Source organism: Carcharodon carcharias, chromosome 16, assembly GCF_017639515.1.
Source record: "Carcharodon carcharias isolate sCarCar2 chromosome 16, sCarCar2.pri, whole genome shotgun sequence".
NCBI lineage: Eukaryota > Metazoa > Chordata > Chondrichthyes > Lamniformes > Lamnidae > Carcharodon > Carcharodon carcharias.
Genome location: NC_054482.1, coordinates 3,046,739 through 3,062,054, shown reverse-complemented (window position 1 = coordinate 3,062,054; position 15,316 = coordinate 3,046,739).

Below are 15,316 nucleotides of genomic sequence, written 5' to 3'. Positions count from 1 at the left end.
CTGCACCACACTCCTGACTCACTGCACCACAATCCTGACTCACTGCACCACAATCCTGACTCACTACACTACACTCCTGGCTGAACCACACTCCTGACTCACTGCACCACACTCCTGACTCAATGCACCACACTACTGACTCACTGCACCACACTCCTGACTCAATGCACCACACTACTGACTCAATGCACCACACTACTGACTCACTGCACCACACTCCTGACACACTGCACCACACTCCTGACTCAATGCACCATACTACTGATTCACTGCACCACAGTCCTGTCTGCACCAAACCCCTGACTCAATGCACCACACTCCTCACTCACTGCACCACACTCCTGGCTGCACCACACTCCTGGCTGAACCACAATCCTGACTCACTGCAAGACACTCCTGACTCACTGCACCACACTCCTGACTGCACCACACTCCTGGCTGCACCACACTCCTGACTAACTGCACAACACTCCTGGCTGCACCACACTCCTGACTCACTACACCACACTCCTGGCTGCACCACACTCCTGACTCAATGCACCACACTCCTGGCTGCACCACACTCCGTACTCACTGCACCACACTCCTGACTGCACCAAACTCCTAACTCACTGCACCACACTCCTGGCTGCACCACACTCCTGACTCACTGCACCACACTCCTGGCTGCACCACACTCCTGACTCAATGCACCACACTCCTGGCTGCACCACACTCCTGACTCAATGCACCACACTCCTGGCTGCACCACACTCCTGACTCAATGCACCACACTCCTGGCTGCACCACACTCCTGACTCACTGCTCCACACTCCTTACTCACTGCACCACACTCCTGACTGCACCACACTCCTGGCTGCACCACACTCCTGACTCACTGCACCACACTCCTGGTTGCACCACACTCCTGACTCACTGCACCACACTCCTGGCTGCACCACACTCCTGGCTGCACCACACTCCGTACTCACTGCACCACACTCCTGACTGCACCACACTCCTGACTCACTGCACCACACTCCTGACTCACTGCACCACACTCCTGGCTGCACCACACTCCTGACTCAATGCACCACACACCTGGCTGCACCACACTCCTGACTCAATGCACCACACTCCTGACTGCACCACACTCCTGACTCAATGCACCACACTCCTGGCTGCACCACACTCCTGACTCACTGCACCACACTCCTGACTTACTGCACCACACTCCTGACTCACTGCACCACACTCTTGACTCACTGCACCACACTCCTGACTCACTGCACCACACTCCTGACTCACTGCACCACACTCCTGACTCACTGCACCACACTCCTGACTCACTGCACCACACTCCTGACTCACTGCACCAAATTCCTGGCTGCACCACACTCCTGACTCACTGCACCACTCTCCTGACTCACTGCACCACACTCCTGGCTGCACCCCACTCCTGACTCACTGCACCGCGCTCCTGACTCACTGCACCACACTCCAGACTCACTGCACCACACTCCTGACTCACTGCACCACACTCCTGACTCACTGCACCACACTCCTGACTCACTGCACCACACTCCTGACTCACTGCACCACACTCCTGACTCACTGCACCACACTCCTGGCTGCACCACACTCCTGACTCACTGCACCACACTCCTGGCTGCACCACACTCCTGATTCAATGCACCACACTACTGGCTGCACCACACTCCTGACTCACTGCACCACATTCCTGACTCACTGCACCACACTCCTGACTCACTGCACCACACTCATGACTCACTGCACCACACTCCTGGCTGCACCACACCCCTGGCTGCACCACACTCCTGACTCACTGCACCACACTCCTGGCTGCACCACACTCCTGACTCACTGCACCACTCTCCTGACTCACTGCACCACACTCCTGACTCACTGCACCACACTCCTGACTCACTGCACCACACTCCAGACTCACTGCACCACACTCCTGACTCACTGCACCACACTCCTGACTCACTGCACCAAACTCCTGACTCACTGCACCACACTCCTGACTCACTGCGCAACACTCCTGGCTGCACCACACTCCTGACTCACTGCACCACACTCCTGACTGCACCACACTCCTCACTAACTGCACCACACTCCTGACTCACTGCACCACACTCCTGACTCACTGCACCACACTCCTGACTCACTGCTCCACACTCCTGACTCACTGCTCCACACTCCTGACTCTCTGCACCACACTCCTGGCTGCACCAAACTCCTGACTCACTGCACCACACTCCTGACTCACTGCTCCACACTCCTGACTCACTGCTCCACACTCCTGACTCAGTGCACCACACTCCTGGCTGCACCAACCTCCTGACTCACTGCACCACACTCCTGACACACTGCACCACACTCCTGGCTGAACCACACTCCTGACTCACTGCACCACACTCCTGACTCAATGCACCACACTACTGACTCACTGCACCACACTCCTGACTCACTGCACCACACTCCTGACTCACTGCACCAAACTCCTGACTCACTGCACCACACTCCTGACTCACTGCACCACACTCCTGGCTGCACCACACTCCTGACTCACTGCACCACACTCCTGACTGCACCACACTCCTGACTAACTGCACCACACTCCTGACTCACTGCACCACACTCCTGACTCACTGCTCCACACTCCTGACTCTCTGCACCACACTCCTGTCTGCACCACACTCCTGACTCACTGCACCACAATCCTGACTCACTACACTACACTCCTGGCTGAACCACACTCCTGACTCACTGCACCACACTCCTGACTCAATGCACCACACTACTGACTCACTGCACCACACTCCTGACTCAATGCACCACACTACTGACTCAATGCACCACACTACTGACTCACTGCACCACACTCCTGACACACTGCACCACACTCCTGACTCAATGCACCATACTACTGATTCACTGCACCACAGTCCTGTCTGCACCAAACCCCTGACTCAATGCACCACACTCCTCACTCACTGCACCACACTCCTGGCTGCACCACACTCCTGGCTGAACCACAATCCTGACTCACTGCACGACACTCCTGACTCACTGCACCACACTCCTGACTGCACCACACTCCTGGCTGCACCACACTCCTGACTAACTGCACAACACTCCTGGCTGCACCACACTCCTGACTCACTACACCACACTCCAGGCTGCACCACACTCCTGACTCAATGCACCACACTCCTGGCTGCACCACACTCCGTACTCACTGCACCACACTCCTGACTGCACCAAACTCCTAACTCACTGCACCACACTCCTGGCTGCACCACACTCCTGACTCACTGCACCACACTCCTGGCTGCACCACACTCCTGACTCAATGCACCACACTCCTGGCTGCACCACACTCCTGACTCAATGCACCACACTCCTGGCTGCACCACACTCCTGACTCAATGCACCACACTCCTGGCTGCACCACACTCCTGACTCACTGCTCCACACTCCTTACTCACTGCACCACACTCCTGACTGCACCACAATCCTGGCTGCACCACACTCCTGACTCACTGCACCACACTCCTGGTTGCACCACACTCCTGACTCACTGCACCACACTCCTGGCTGCACCACACTCCTGGCTGCACCACACTCCGTACTCACTGCACCACACTCCTGACTGCACCACACTCCTGACTCACTGCACCACACTCCTGACTCACTGCACCACACTCCTGGCTGCACCACACTCCTGACTCAATGCACCACACACCTGGCTGCACCACACTCCTGACTCAATGCACCACACTCCTGACTGCACCACACTCCTGACTCAATGCACCACACTCCTGGCTGCACCACACTCCTGACTCACTGCACCACACTCCTGACTTACTGCACCACACTCCTGACTCACTGCACCACACTCTTGACTCACTGCACCACACTCCTGACTCACTGCACCACACTCCTGACTCACTGCACCACACTCCTGACTCACTGCACCACACTCCTGACTCACTGCACCACACTCCTGACTCACTGCACCACATTCCTGGCTGCACCACACTCCTGACTCACTGCACCACTCTCCTGACTCACTGCACCACACTCCTGGCTGCACCCCACTCCTGACTCACTGCACCGCGCTCCTGCCTCACTGCACCACACTCCAGACTCACTGCACCACACTCCTGACTCACTGCACCACACTCCTGACTCACTGCACCACACTCCTGACTCACTGCACCACACTCCTGACTCACTGCACCACACTCCTGGCTGCACCACACTCCTGACTCACTGCACCACACTCCTGACTGCACCACACTCCTGACTAACTGCACCACACTCCTGACTCACTGCACCACACTCCTGACTCACTGCTCCACTCTCCTGACTCACTGCACCACACTCCTGACTCAGTGAACCACACTCCTGACTCACTGCTCCACTCTCCTGACTCACTGCACCACACTCCTGGCTGCACCAAACTCCTGACTCACTGCACCACACTCCTGACTCACTGCTCCACACTCCTGACTCACTGCTCCACACTCCTGACTCAGTGCACCACACTCCTGGCTGCACCAACCTCCTGACTCACTGCACCACAATCCTGGCTGCACCACACTCCTGACTCACTGCATCACAATCCTGACTCACTGCACCACACTCCTGGCTGAACCACACTCCTGACTCACTGCACCACACTCCTGACTCAATGCACCACACTCCTCACTCACTGCACCACACTCCTGGCTGCACCACACTCCTGGCTGAACCACAATCCTGACTCACTGCACGACACTCCTGACTCACTGCACCACACTCCTGACTGCACCACACTCCTGGCTGCACCACACTCCTGACTAACTGCACAACACTCCTGGCTGCACCACACTCCTGACTCACTACGCCACACTCCAGGCTGCACCACACTCCTGACTCAATGCACCACACTCCTGGCTGCACCACACTCCGTACTCACTGCACCACACTCCTGACTGCACCAAACTCCTAACTCACTGCACCACACTCCTGGCTGCACCACACTCCTGACTCACTGCACCACACTCCTGGCTGCACCACACTCCTGACTCAATGCACCACACTCCTGGCTGCACCACACTCCTGACTCAATGCACCACACTCCTGGCTGCACCACACTCCTGACTCAATGCACCACACTCCTGGCTGCACCACACTCCTGACTCACTGCTCCACACTCCTTACTCACTGCACCACACTCCTGACTGCACCACACTCCTGGCTGCACCACACTCCTGACTCACTGCACCACACTCCTGGTTGCACCACACTCCTGACTCACTGCACCACACTCCTGGCTGCACCACACTCCTGGCTGCACCACACTCCGTACTCACTGCACCACACTCCTGACTGCACCACACTCCTGACTCACTGCACCACACTCCTGACTCACTGCACCACACTCCTGGCTGCACCACACTCCTGACTCAATGCACCACACACCTGGCTGCACCACACTCCTGACTCAATGCACCACACTCCTGACTGCACCACACTCCTGACTCAATGCACCACACTCCTGGCTGCACCACACTCCTGACTCACTGCACCACACTCCTGACTTACTGCACCACACTCCTGACTCACTGCACCACACTCTTGACTCACTGCACCACACTCCTGACTCACTGCACCACACTCCTGACTCACTGCACCACACTCCTGACTCACTGCACCACACTCCTGACTCACTGCACCACACTCCTGACTCACTGCACCACATTCCTGGCTGCACCACACTCCTGACTCACTGCACCACTCTCCTGACTCACTGCACCACACTCCTGGCTGCACCCCACTCCTGACTCACTGCACCGCGCTCCTGCCTCACTGCACCACACTCCAGACTCACTGCACCACACTCCTGACTCACTGCACCACACTCCTGACTCACTGCACCACACTCCTGACTCACTGCACCACACTCCTGACTCACTGCACCACACTCCTGGCTGCACCACACTCCTGACTCACTGCACCACACTCCTGACTGCACCACACTCCTGACTAACTGCACCACACTCCTGACTCACTGCACCACACTCCTGACTCACTGCTCCACTCTCCTGACTCACTGCACCACACTCCTGACTCAGTGAACCACACTCCTGACTCACTGCTCCACTCTCCTGACTCACTGCACCACACTCCTGGCTGCACCAAACTCCTGACTCACTGCACCACACTCCTGACTCACTGCTCCACACTCCTGACTCACTGCTCCACACTCCTGACTCAGTGCACCACACTCCTGGCTGCACCAACCTCCTGACTCACTGCACCACAATCCTGGCTGCACCACACTCCTGACTCACTGCAACACAATCCTGACTCACAGCACCACACTCCTCGCTGAACCACACTCCTGACTCACAGCACCACACTCCTGACTCAATGCACCACACTACTGACTCACTGCACCACACTCCTGACTCAATGCACCACACTACTGACTCAATGCACCACACTACTGACTCACTGCACCACACTCCTGACTCACTGCACCACACTCCTGACTCAATGCACCACACTACTGACTCAATGCACCACAGTCCTGTCTGCACCAAACCCCTGACTCAATGCACCACATTCCTCACTCACTGCACCACACTCCTGGCTGCACCACACTCCTGGCTGCACCACACACCTGACTCACTGCACCACAGTCCTGTCTGCACCAAACCCCTGACTCAATGCACCACATTCCTCACTCACTGCACCACACTCCTGGCTGCACCACACTCCTGGCTGCACCACACACCTGACTCACTGCACCACACTCCTGACTCAATGCACCACACTCCTGACTCACTGCACCACACTCCTGGCTGCACCACACTCCTGACTCAATGCGCCACACTCCTGGCTGCACCACACTCCGTACTCACTGCACTACACTCCTGACTGCACCACACTCCTAACTCACTGCACCACACTCCTGGCTGCACCACACTCCTGACTCACTGCACCACACTCCTGGCTGCACCACACTCCTGACTCAATGCACCACACTCCTGGCTGCACCACACTCCTGACTCAATGCACCACACTCCTGGCTGCACCACACTCCTGACTCAATGCACCACACTACTGGCTGCACCACACTCCTGACTCACTGCACCACATTCCTGACTCACTGCACCACACTCCTGACTCACTGCACCACACTCCTGACTCACTGCACCACACTCCTGGCTGCACCACACTCCTGACTCACTGCACCACAATCCTGACTCACTGCACCACACTCCTGGCTGAACCACACTCCTGACTCACTGCACCACACTCCTGACTCAATGCACCACACTCCTGACTAACTGCACCACACTCCTGACTCACTGCACCACACTCCTGACTCACTGCACCACACTCCTGGCTGCACCGCACTCCTGACACACTGCACCACACATCTGACTCACTGCACCACACACCTGACTCACTGCACCACACTCCTGGCTGCACCAAACTCCTGACTCACTGCACCACACTCCTGACTCACTGCTCCACACTCCTGACTCAATGCACCACACTCCTGGCTGCACAAAACTCCTGACTAACTGCACCACACTCCTGACTCACTGCAACACACTCCTGACTCACTGCACCACACTCCTGACTCACTGCACCACACTCCCTGACTCACTGCACCACACTCCTGACTCAATGCACCACACTACTGAGTCAATGCACCACACTACTGACTCACTGCACCACACTCCTGACTCACTGCACCGCACTCCTGACTCAATGCACCACACTCCTGACTCACTGCTCCACACTCCTGGCTGTAAAAATCTCCTGACTCAATGCACCACACGCCTAACTCACTGCACCACACTCCTGGCTGCACCACACTCATGGCTGCACCACACTCCTGACTCACTGCACCACAATCCTGACTCACTGGACCACACTCCTGACTCAATGCACCACACTCCTGACTCAATGAACCACACTCCTGACTCACTGCATCACACTCCTGACTCACTGCACCAGACTCCGAGCTGCACAACACTCCTGACTCACTGCACCACACTCCTGACTCAATGCACCACACTCCGGGCTGCACCACACTCCTGACTCACTGCACCACATTCCTGGCTGCACCACACTCCTGACTCACTGCACCACTCTCCTGACTCACTGCACCACACTCCTGACTCACTGCACCACACTCCTGACTCACTGCACCACACTCCTGACTCACTGCACCACACTCCTGGCTGCACCACACTCCTGACTCACTGCACCACACTCCTGACTCACTGCACCACACTCCTGACTCACTGCACCACACTCCTGACTCACTGCACCACACTCCTGACTCACTGCACCACACTCCTGACTCAATGCACCACACTCCTGACTCACTGCACCACACTCCTGGCTGCACCACACTCCTGACTCAATGCACCACACTCCTGGCTGCACCACACTCCGTACTCACTGCACTACACTCCTGACTGCACCACACTCCTAACTCACTGCACCACCCTCCTGGCTGCACCACACTCCTGACTCACTGCACCACACTCCTGGCTGCACCACACTCCTGACTCAATGCACCACACTCCTGGCTGCAACACACTCCTGACTCAATGCACCACACTCCTGGCTGCACCACACTCCTGACTCAATGCACCACACTACTGGCTGCACCACACTCCTGACTCACTGCACCACATTCCTGACTCACTGCACCACACTCCTGACTCACTGCACCACACTCCTGACTCACTGCACCACACTCCGGGCTGCACCACACTCCTGACTCACTGCACCACACTCCTGACTCACTGCACCACACTCCTGACTCACTGCACCGCGCTCCTGACTCACTGCACCACACTCCAGACTCACTGCACCACACTCCAGACTCACTGCACCACACTCCTGAGTCACTGCACCACGCTCCTGAGTCACTGCACCACACTCCTGGCTGCACCACACTCCTGGCTGCACCACACTCCTGACTCACTGCACCACACTCCTGACTCACTGCACCACACTCCTTACTGCACCACACTCCTGACTAACTGCACCACACTCCTGACTAACTGCACCACACTCCTGACTCACTGCACCACACTCCTGACTCACTGCACCACACTCCTTGCTGCACCACACTCCTGACTCACTGCACCACAATCCTGACTCACTGCACCACACTCCTGGCTGAACCACACTCCTGACTCACTGCACCACACTCCTGACTCAATGCACCACACTACTGACTCACTGCACCACACTCCTGACTCAATGCACCACACTACTGACTCAATGCACCACACTACTGACTCACTGCACCACACTCCTGACTCACTGCACCACACTCCTGACTCAATGCACCACACTACTGACTCAATGCACCACACTACTGACTCACTGCACCACAGTCCTGTCTGCACCAAACCCCTGACTCACTGCACCACACTCCTTACTGCACCACACTCCTGACTAACTGCACCACACTCCTGACTAACTGCACCACACTCCTGACTCATTGCACCACACTCCTGACTCATTGCACCACACTCCTGACTCACTTCACCACACTCCTGACTCACTGCACCACACTCCTGGCTGCACCGCACTCCTGACACACTGCACCACACACCTGACTCACTGCACCACACTCCTGGCTGCACCAAACTCCTGACTCACTGCACCACACTCCTGACTCACTGCTCCACACTCCTGACTCAATGCACCACACTCCTGGCTGCACAAAACTCCTGACTAACTGCACCACACTCCTGACTCACTGCACCACACTCCTGACTCACTGCACCGCACTCCTGACTCAATGCACCACACTCCTGACTCACTGCTCCACACTCCTGGCTGTAAAAATCTCCTGACTCAATGCACCACACTCCTGACTCACTGCACCACACTCCTGGCTGCACCACACTCATGGCTGCACCACACTCCTGACTCACTGCACCACACTCCTGACTCTCTGGACCACACTCCTGACTCAATGCACCACACTCCTGACTCAATGAACCACACTCCTGACTCACTGCACAACACTCCTGACTCACTGCACCACACTCCTGACTCAATGCACCACACTCCGGGCTGCACCACACTCCTGACTCACTGCACCACATTCCTGGCTGCACCACACTCCTGACTCACTGCACCACTCTCCTGACTCACTGCACCACACTCCTGACTCACTGCACCACACTCCTGACTCACTGCACCACACTCCTGACTCACTGCACCACACTCCTGGCTGCACCACACTCCTGACTCACTGCACCACACTCCTGACTCACTGCACCACACTCCTGACTCACTGCACCCCACTCCTAGCTGCACCACACTCCTGAATCACTGCACCACATTCCTGGCTGCACCACACTCCTGACACACTGCACCACACTCCTGACGCAATGCACCACACTCCTGGCTGCACCACACTCCTTACTCACTGCACCACACTCCTGACTCAATGCACCACACTCCTTGCTGCACCACACTCCTGAAACACTGCACCACACTCCTGGCTGCACCACAGTCCTGACTCAATGCACCACACTCCTGGCTGCACCACACTCCGTACTCACTGCACCACACTCCTGACTCAGTGCACCACACTCCTGACTGCACCACACTCCTGACTCACTGCACCACACTCCTGACTCACTGCACCACACTCCTGACTCACTGCACCACATTCCTGACTCACTGCACCACACTCCTGGCTGCTCCACACTCCTGACTCAATGCACCACACTCCTGACTCACTGCACAACACTCCTGACTCACTGCACCACACTCCTGACTCACTGCAGCACACTCCTGACTCACTGAACCACACTGCTGACTCACTGCACCACACTCCTGACTCACTGCACCACTCTCCTGACTCAATTCACCACACTCCGGGCTGCACCACACTCCTGACTCACTGCACCACAATCCTGACTCACTGCACCACACTCCTGGCTGAACCACACTCCTGACTCACTGCACCACACTCCTGACTCAATGCACCACACTACTGACTCACTGCACCACACTCCTGACTCAATGCACCACACTCCTGACTGCACCACACTCCTGACTCAATGCACCACACTCCTGGCTGCACCACACTCCTGACTCACTGCACCACACTCCTGACTTACTGCACCACACTCCTGACTCACTGCACCACACTCTTGACTCACTGCACCACACTCCTGACTCACTGCACCACACTCCTGACTCACTGCACCACACTCCTGACTCACTGCACCACACTCCTGACTCACTGCACCACACTCCTGACTCACTGCACCACATTCCTGGCTGCACCACACTCCTGACTCACTGCACCACTCTCCTGACTCACTGCACCACACTCCTGGCTGCACCCCACTCCTGACTCACTGCACCGCGCTCCTGCCTCACTGCACCACACTCCAGACTCACTGCACCACACTCCTGACTCACTGCACCACACTCCTGACTCACTGCACCACACTCCTGGCTGCACCACTCTCCTGACTCACTGCACCACACTCCTGACTCACTGCACCACACTCCTGGCTGCACCACACTCCTGACTCACTGCACCACACTCCTGACTGCACCACACTCCTGACTAACTGCACCACACTCCTGACTCACTGCACCACACTCCTGACTCACTGCTCCACTCTCCTGACTCACTGCACCACACTCCTGACTCAGTGAACCACACTCCTGACTCACTGCTCCACTCTCCTGACTCACTGCACCACACTCCTGGCTGCACCAAACTCCTGACTCACTGCACCACACTCCTGACTCACTGCTCCACACTCCTGACTCACTGCTCCACACTCCTGACTCAGTGCACCACACTCCTGGCTGCACCAACCTCCTGACTCACTGCACCACAATCCTGGCTGCACCACACTCCTGACTCACTGCATCACAATCCTGACTCACTGCACCACACTCCTGGCTGAACCACACTCCTGACTCACTGCACCACACTCCTGACTCAATGCACCACACTACTGACTCACTGCACCACACTCCTGACTCAATGCACCACACTACTGACTCAATGCACCACACTACTGACTCACTGCACCACACTCCTGACTCACTGCACCACACTCCTGACTCAATGCACCACACTACTGACTCAATGCACCACAGTCCTGTCTGCACCAAACCCCTGACTCAATGCACCACATTCCTCACTCACTGCACCACACTCCTGGCTGCACCACACTCCTGGCTGCACCACACACCTGACTCACTGCACCACAGTCCTGTCTGCACCAAACCCCTGACTCAATGCACCACATTCCTCACTCACTGCACCACACTCCTGGCTGCACCACACTCCTGGCTGCACCACACTCCTGACTCACTGCACCACACTCCTGACTCACTGCACCACACTCCTGACTCACTGCACCACACTCCTGGCTGCACCACACTCCTGACTCACTGCACCACACTCCTGGCTGCACCACACTCCTGACTCACTGCACCACACTCCTGACTGCACCACACTCCTGACTCACTGCACCACACTCCTGGCTGCACCACACTCCTGACTCACTGCACCACACTCCTGGCTGCACCACACTCCTGACTCACTGCACCACACTCCTGGCTGCACCACACTCCTGACTCACTGCACCACACTCCTGGCTGCACCACACTCCTGACTCACTGCACCACACTCCTGGCTGCACCACACTCCTGACTCACTGCACCACACTCCTGACTCACTGCACCACACTCCTGACTCACTGCACCACACTCCTGACTCACTGCACCACACTCCTGACTCACTGCACCACACTCCTGACTCACTGCACCACACTCCTGACTCACTGCACCACACTCCTGGCTGCACCACACTCCTGACTCACTGCACCACACTCCTGACTCAGTGCACCACACTCCTGACTGCACCACACTCCTGACTCACTGCACCACACTCCTGACTCACTGCACCACACTCCTGACTCACTGCACCACACTCCTGACTCACTGCACCACACTCCTGACTCCTGCTCCACACTCCTGACTCACTGCACCACACTCCTGACTCACTGCACCACACTCCTGACTCACTGCACCACACTCCTGACTCACTGCAGCACACTCCTGACTCACTGCACCACACTCCTGACTCACTGCACCACACTCCTGACTCACTGCACCACACTCCTGACTCAATTCACCACACTCCGGGCTGCACCACACTCCTGACTCACTGCACCACACTCCTGACTCACTGCACCACACTCCTGACTCACTGCACCACACTCCTGACTCACTGCACCACACTCCTGACTCACTGCACCACACTACTGACTCACTGCACCACACTCCTGACTCAATGCACCACACTCCTGACTCACTGCACCAAACCCCTGACTCACTGCACCACACTCCTTACTGCACCACACTCCTGACTAACTGCACCACACTACTGACTAACTGCACCACACTCCTGACTCACTGCACCACACTCCTGACTCACTGCACCACACTCCTGACTCACTGCACCACACTCCTGGCTGCACCGCACTCCTGACACACTGCACCACACACCTGACTCACTGCACCACACTCCTGGCTGCACCAAACTCCTGACTCACTGCACCACACTCCTGACTCACTGCTCCACACTCCTGACTCAATGCACCACACTCCTGGCTGCACAAAACTCCTGACTAACTGCACCACACTCCTGACTCACTGCACCACACTCCTGACTCACTGCACCACACTCCTGACTCACTGCACCACACTCCTGACTCAATGCACCACACTACTGAGTCAATGCACCACACTACTGATTCACTGCACCACACTCCTGACTCACTGCACCGCACTCCTGACTCAATGCACCACACTCCTGACTCACTGCTCCACACTCCTGGCTGTAAAAATCTCCTGACTCAATGCACCACACTCCTGACTCAATGCACCACACTCCTGGCTGCACCACACTCATGGCTGCACCACACTCCTGACTCACTGCACCACACTCCTGACTCACTGGACCACACTCCTGACTCAATGCACCACACTCCTGACTCAATGAACCACACTCCTGACTCACTGCATCACACTCCTGACTCACTGCACCACACTCCGAGCTGCACAACACTCCTGACTCACTGCACCACACTCCTGACTCAATGCACCACACTCCGGGCTGCACCACACTCCTGACTCACTGCACCACATTCCTGGCTGCACCACACTCCTGACTCACTGCACCACTCTCCTGACTCACTGCACCACACTCCTGACTCACTGCACCACACTCCTGACTCACTGCACCACACTCCTGGCTGCACCACACTCCTGACTCACTGCACCCAACTCCTGGCTGCACCACACTCCTGACTCACTGCACCACACTCTCTGACTCACTGCACCACACTCCTGACTCACTGCACCACACTCTGCTCACTGCACCCCACTCCTGACTCAATGCACCACACTCCTGAATCACTGCACCACATTCCTGGCTGCACCACACTCCTGACACACTGCACCACACTCCTGACGCATGCACCACACCTCCGTGCACTGCACTACACTCCTGACCACTGCACCACACTCCTAACTCACTGCAACCACACTCCTTGCTGCACCACACTCCTGAAACACTGCACCACACTCCTGGCTGCACCACTCTCCTGACTCAATGCACCACACTCCTGGCTGCACCACACACCTGACTAACTCACTGCAGCCACACTCCTGACTCAGTGCACCACACTCCTGACTGCACCACACTCCTGACTCACTGCACCACACTCCTGACTCACTGCCACCACACTCCTGACTCACTGCACCACATTCCTGACTCACTGCACCACACTCCTGGCTGCTCCACACTCCTGACTCAATGCACCACACTCCTGACTCACTGCACAACACTCCTGACTCACTGCACCACACTCCTGACTCACTGCACCACACTCCTGACTCACTGCAGCACACTCCTGACTCACTGAACCACACTGCTGACTCACTGCACCACACTCCTGACTCAGTGCACCACACTCCGGGCTGCACCACACTCCTGACTCACTGCACCACACTCCTGACTCACTGCACCGCGCTCCTGACTCACTGCACCACACTCCAGACTCACTGCACCGCACTCCTGACTCACTGCACCACACTCCTGACTCACTGCACCACACTCCTGACTCACTGCACCACACTCCTGACTCACTGCACCACACTCCTGACTCACTGCACCACACTCCTGACTCACTGCACCACACTCCTGGCAGCACCACACTCCTGACTC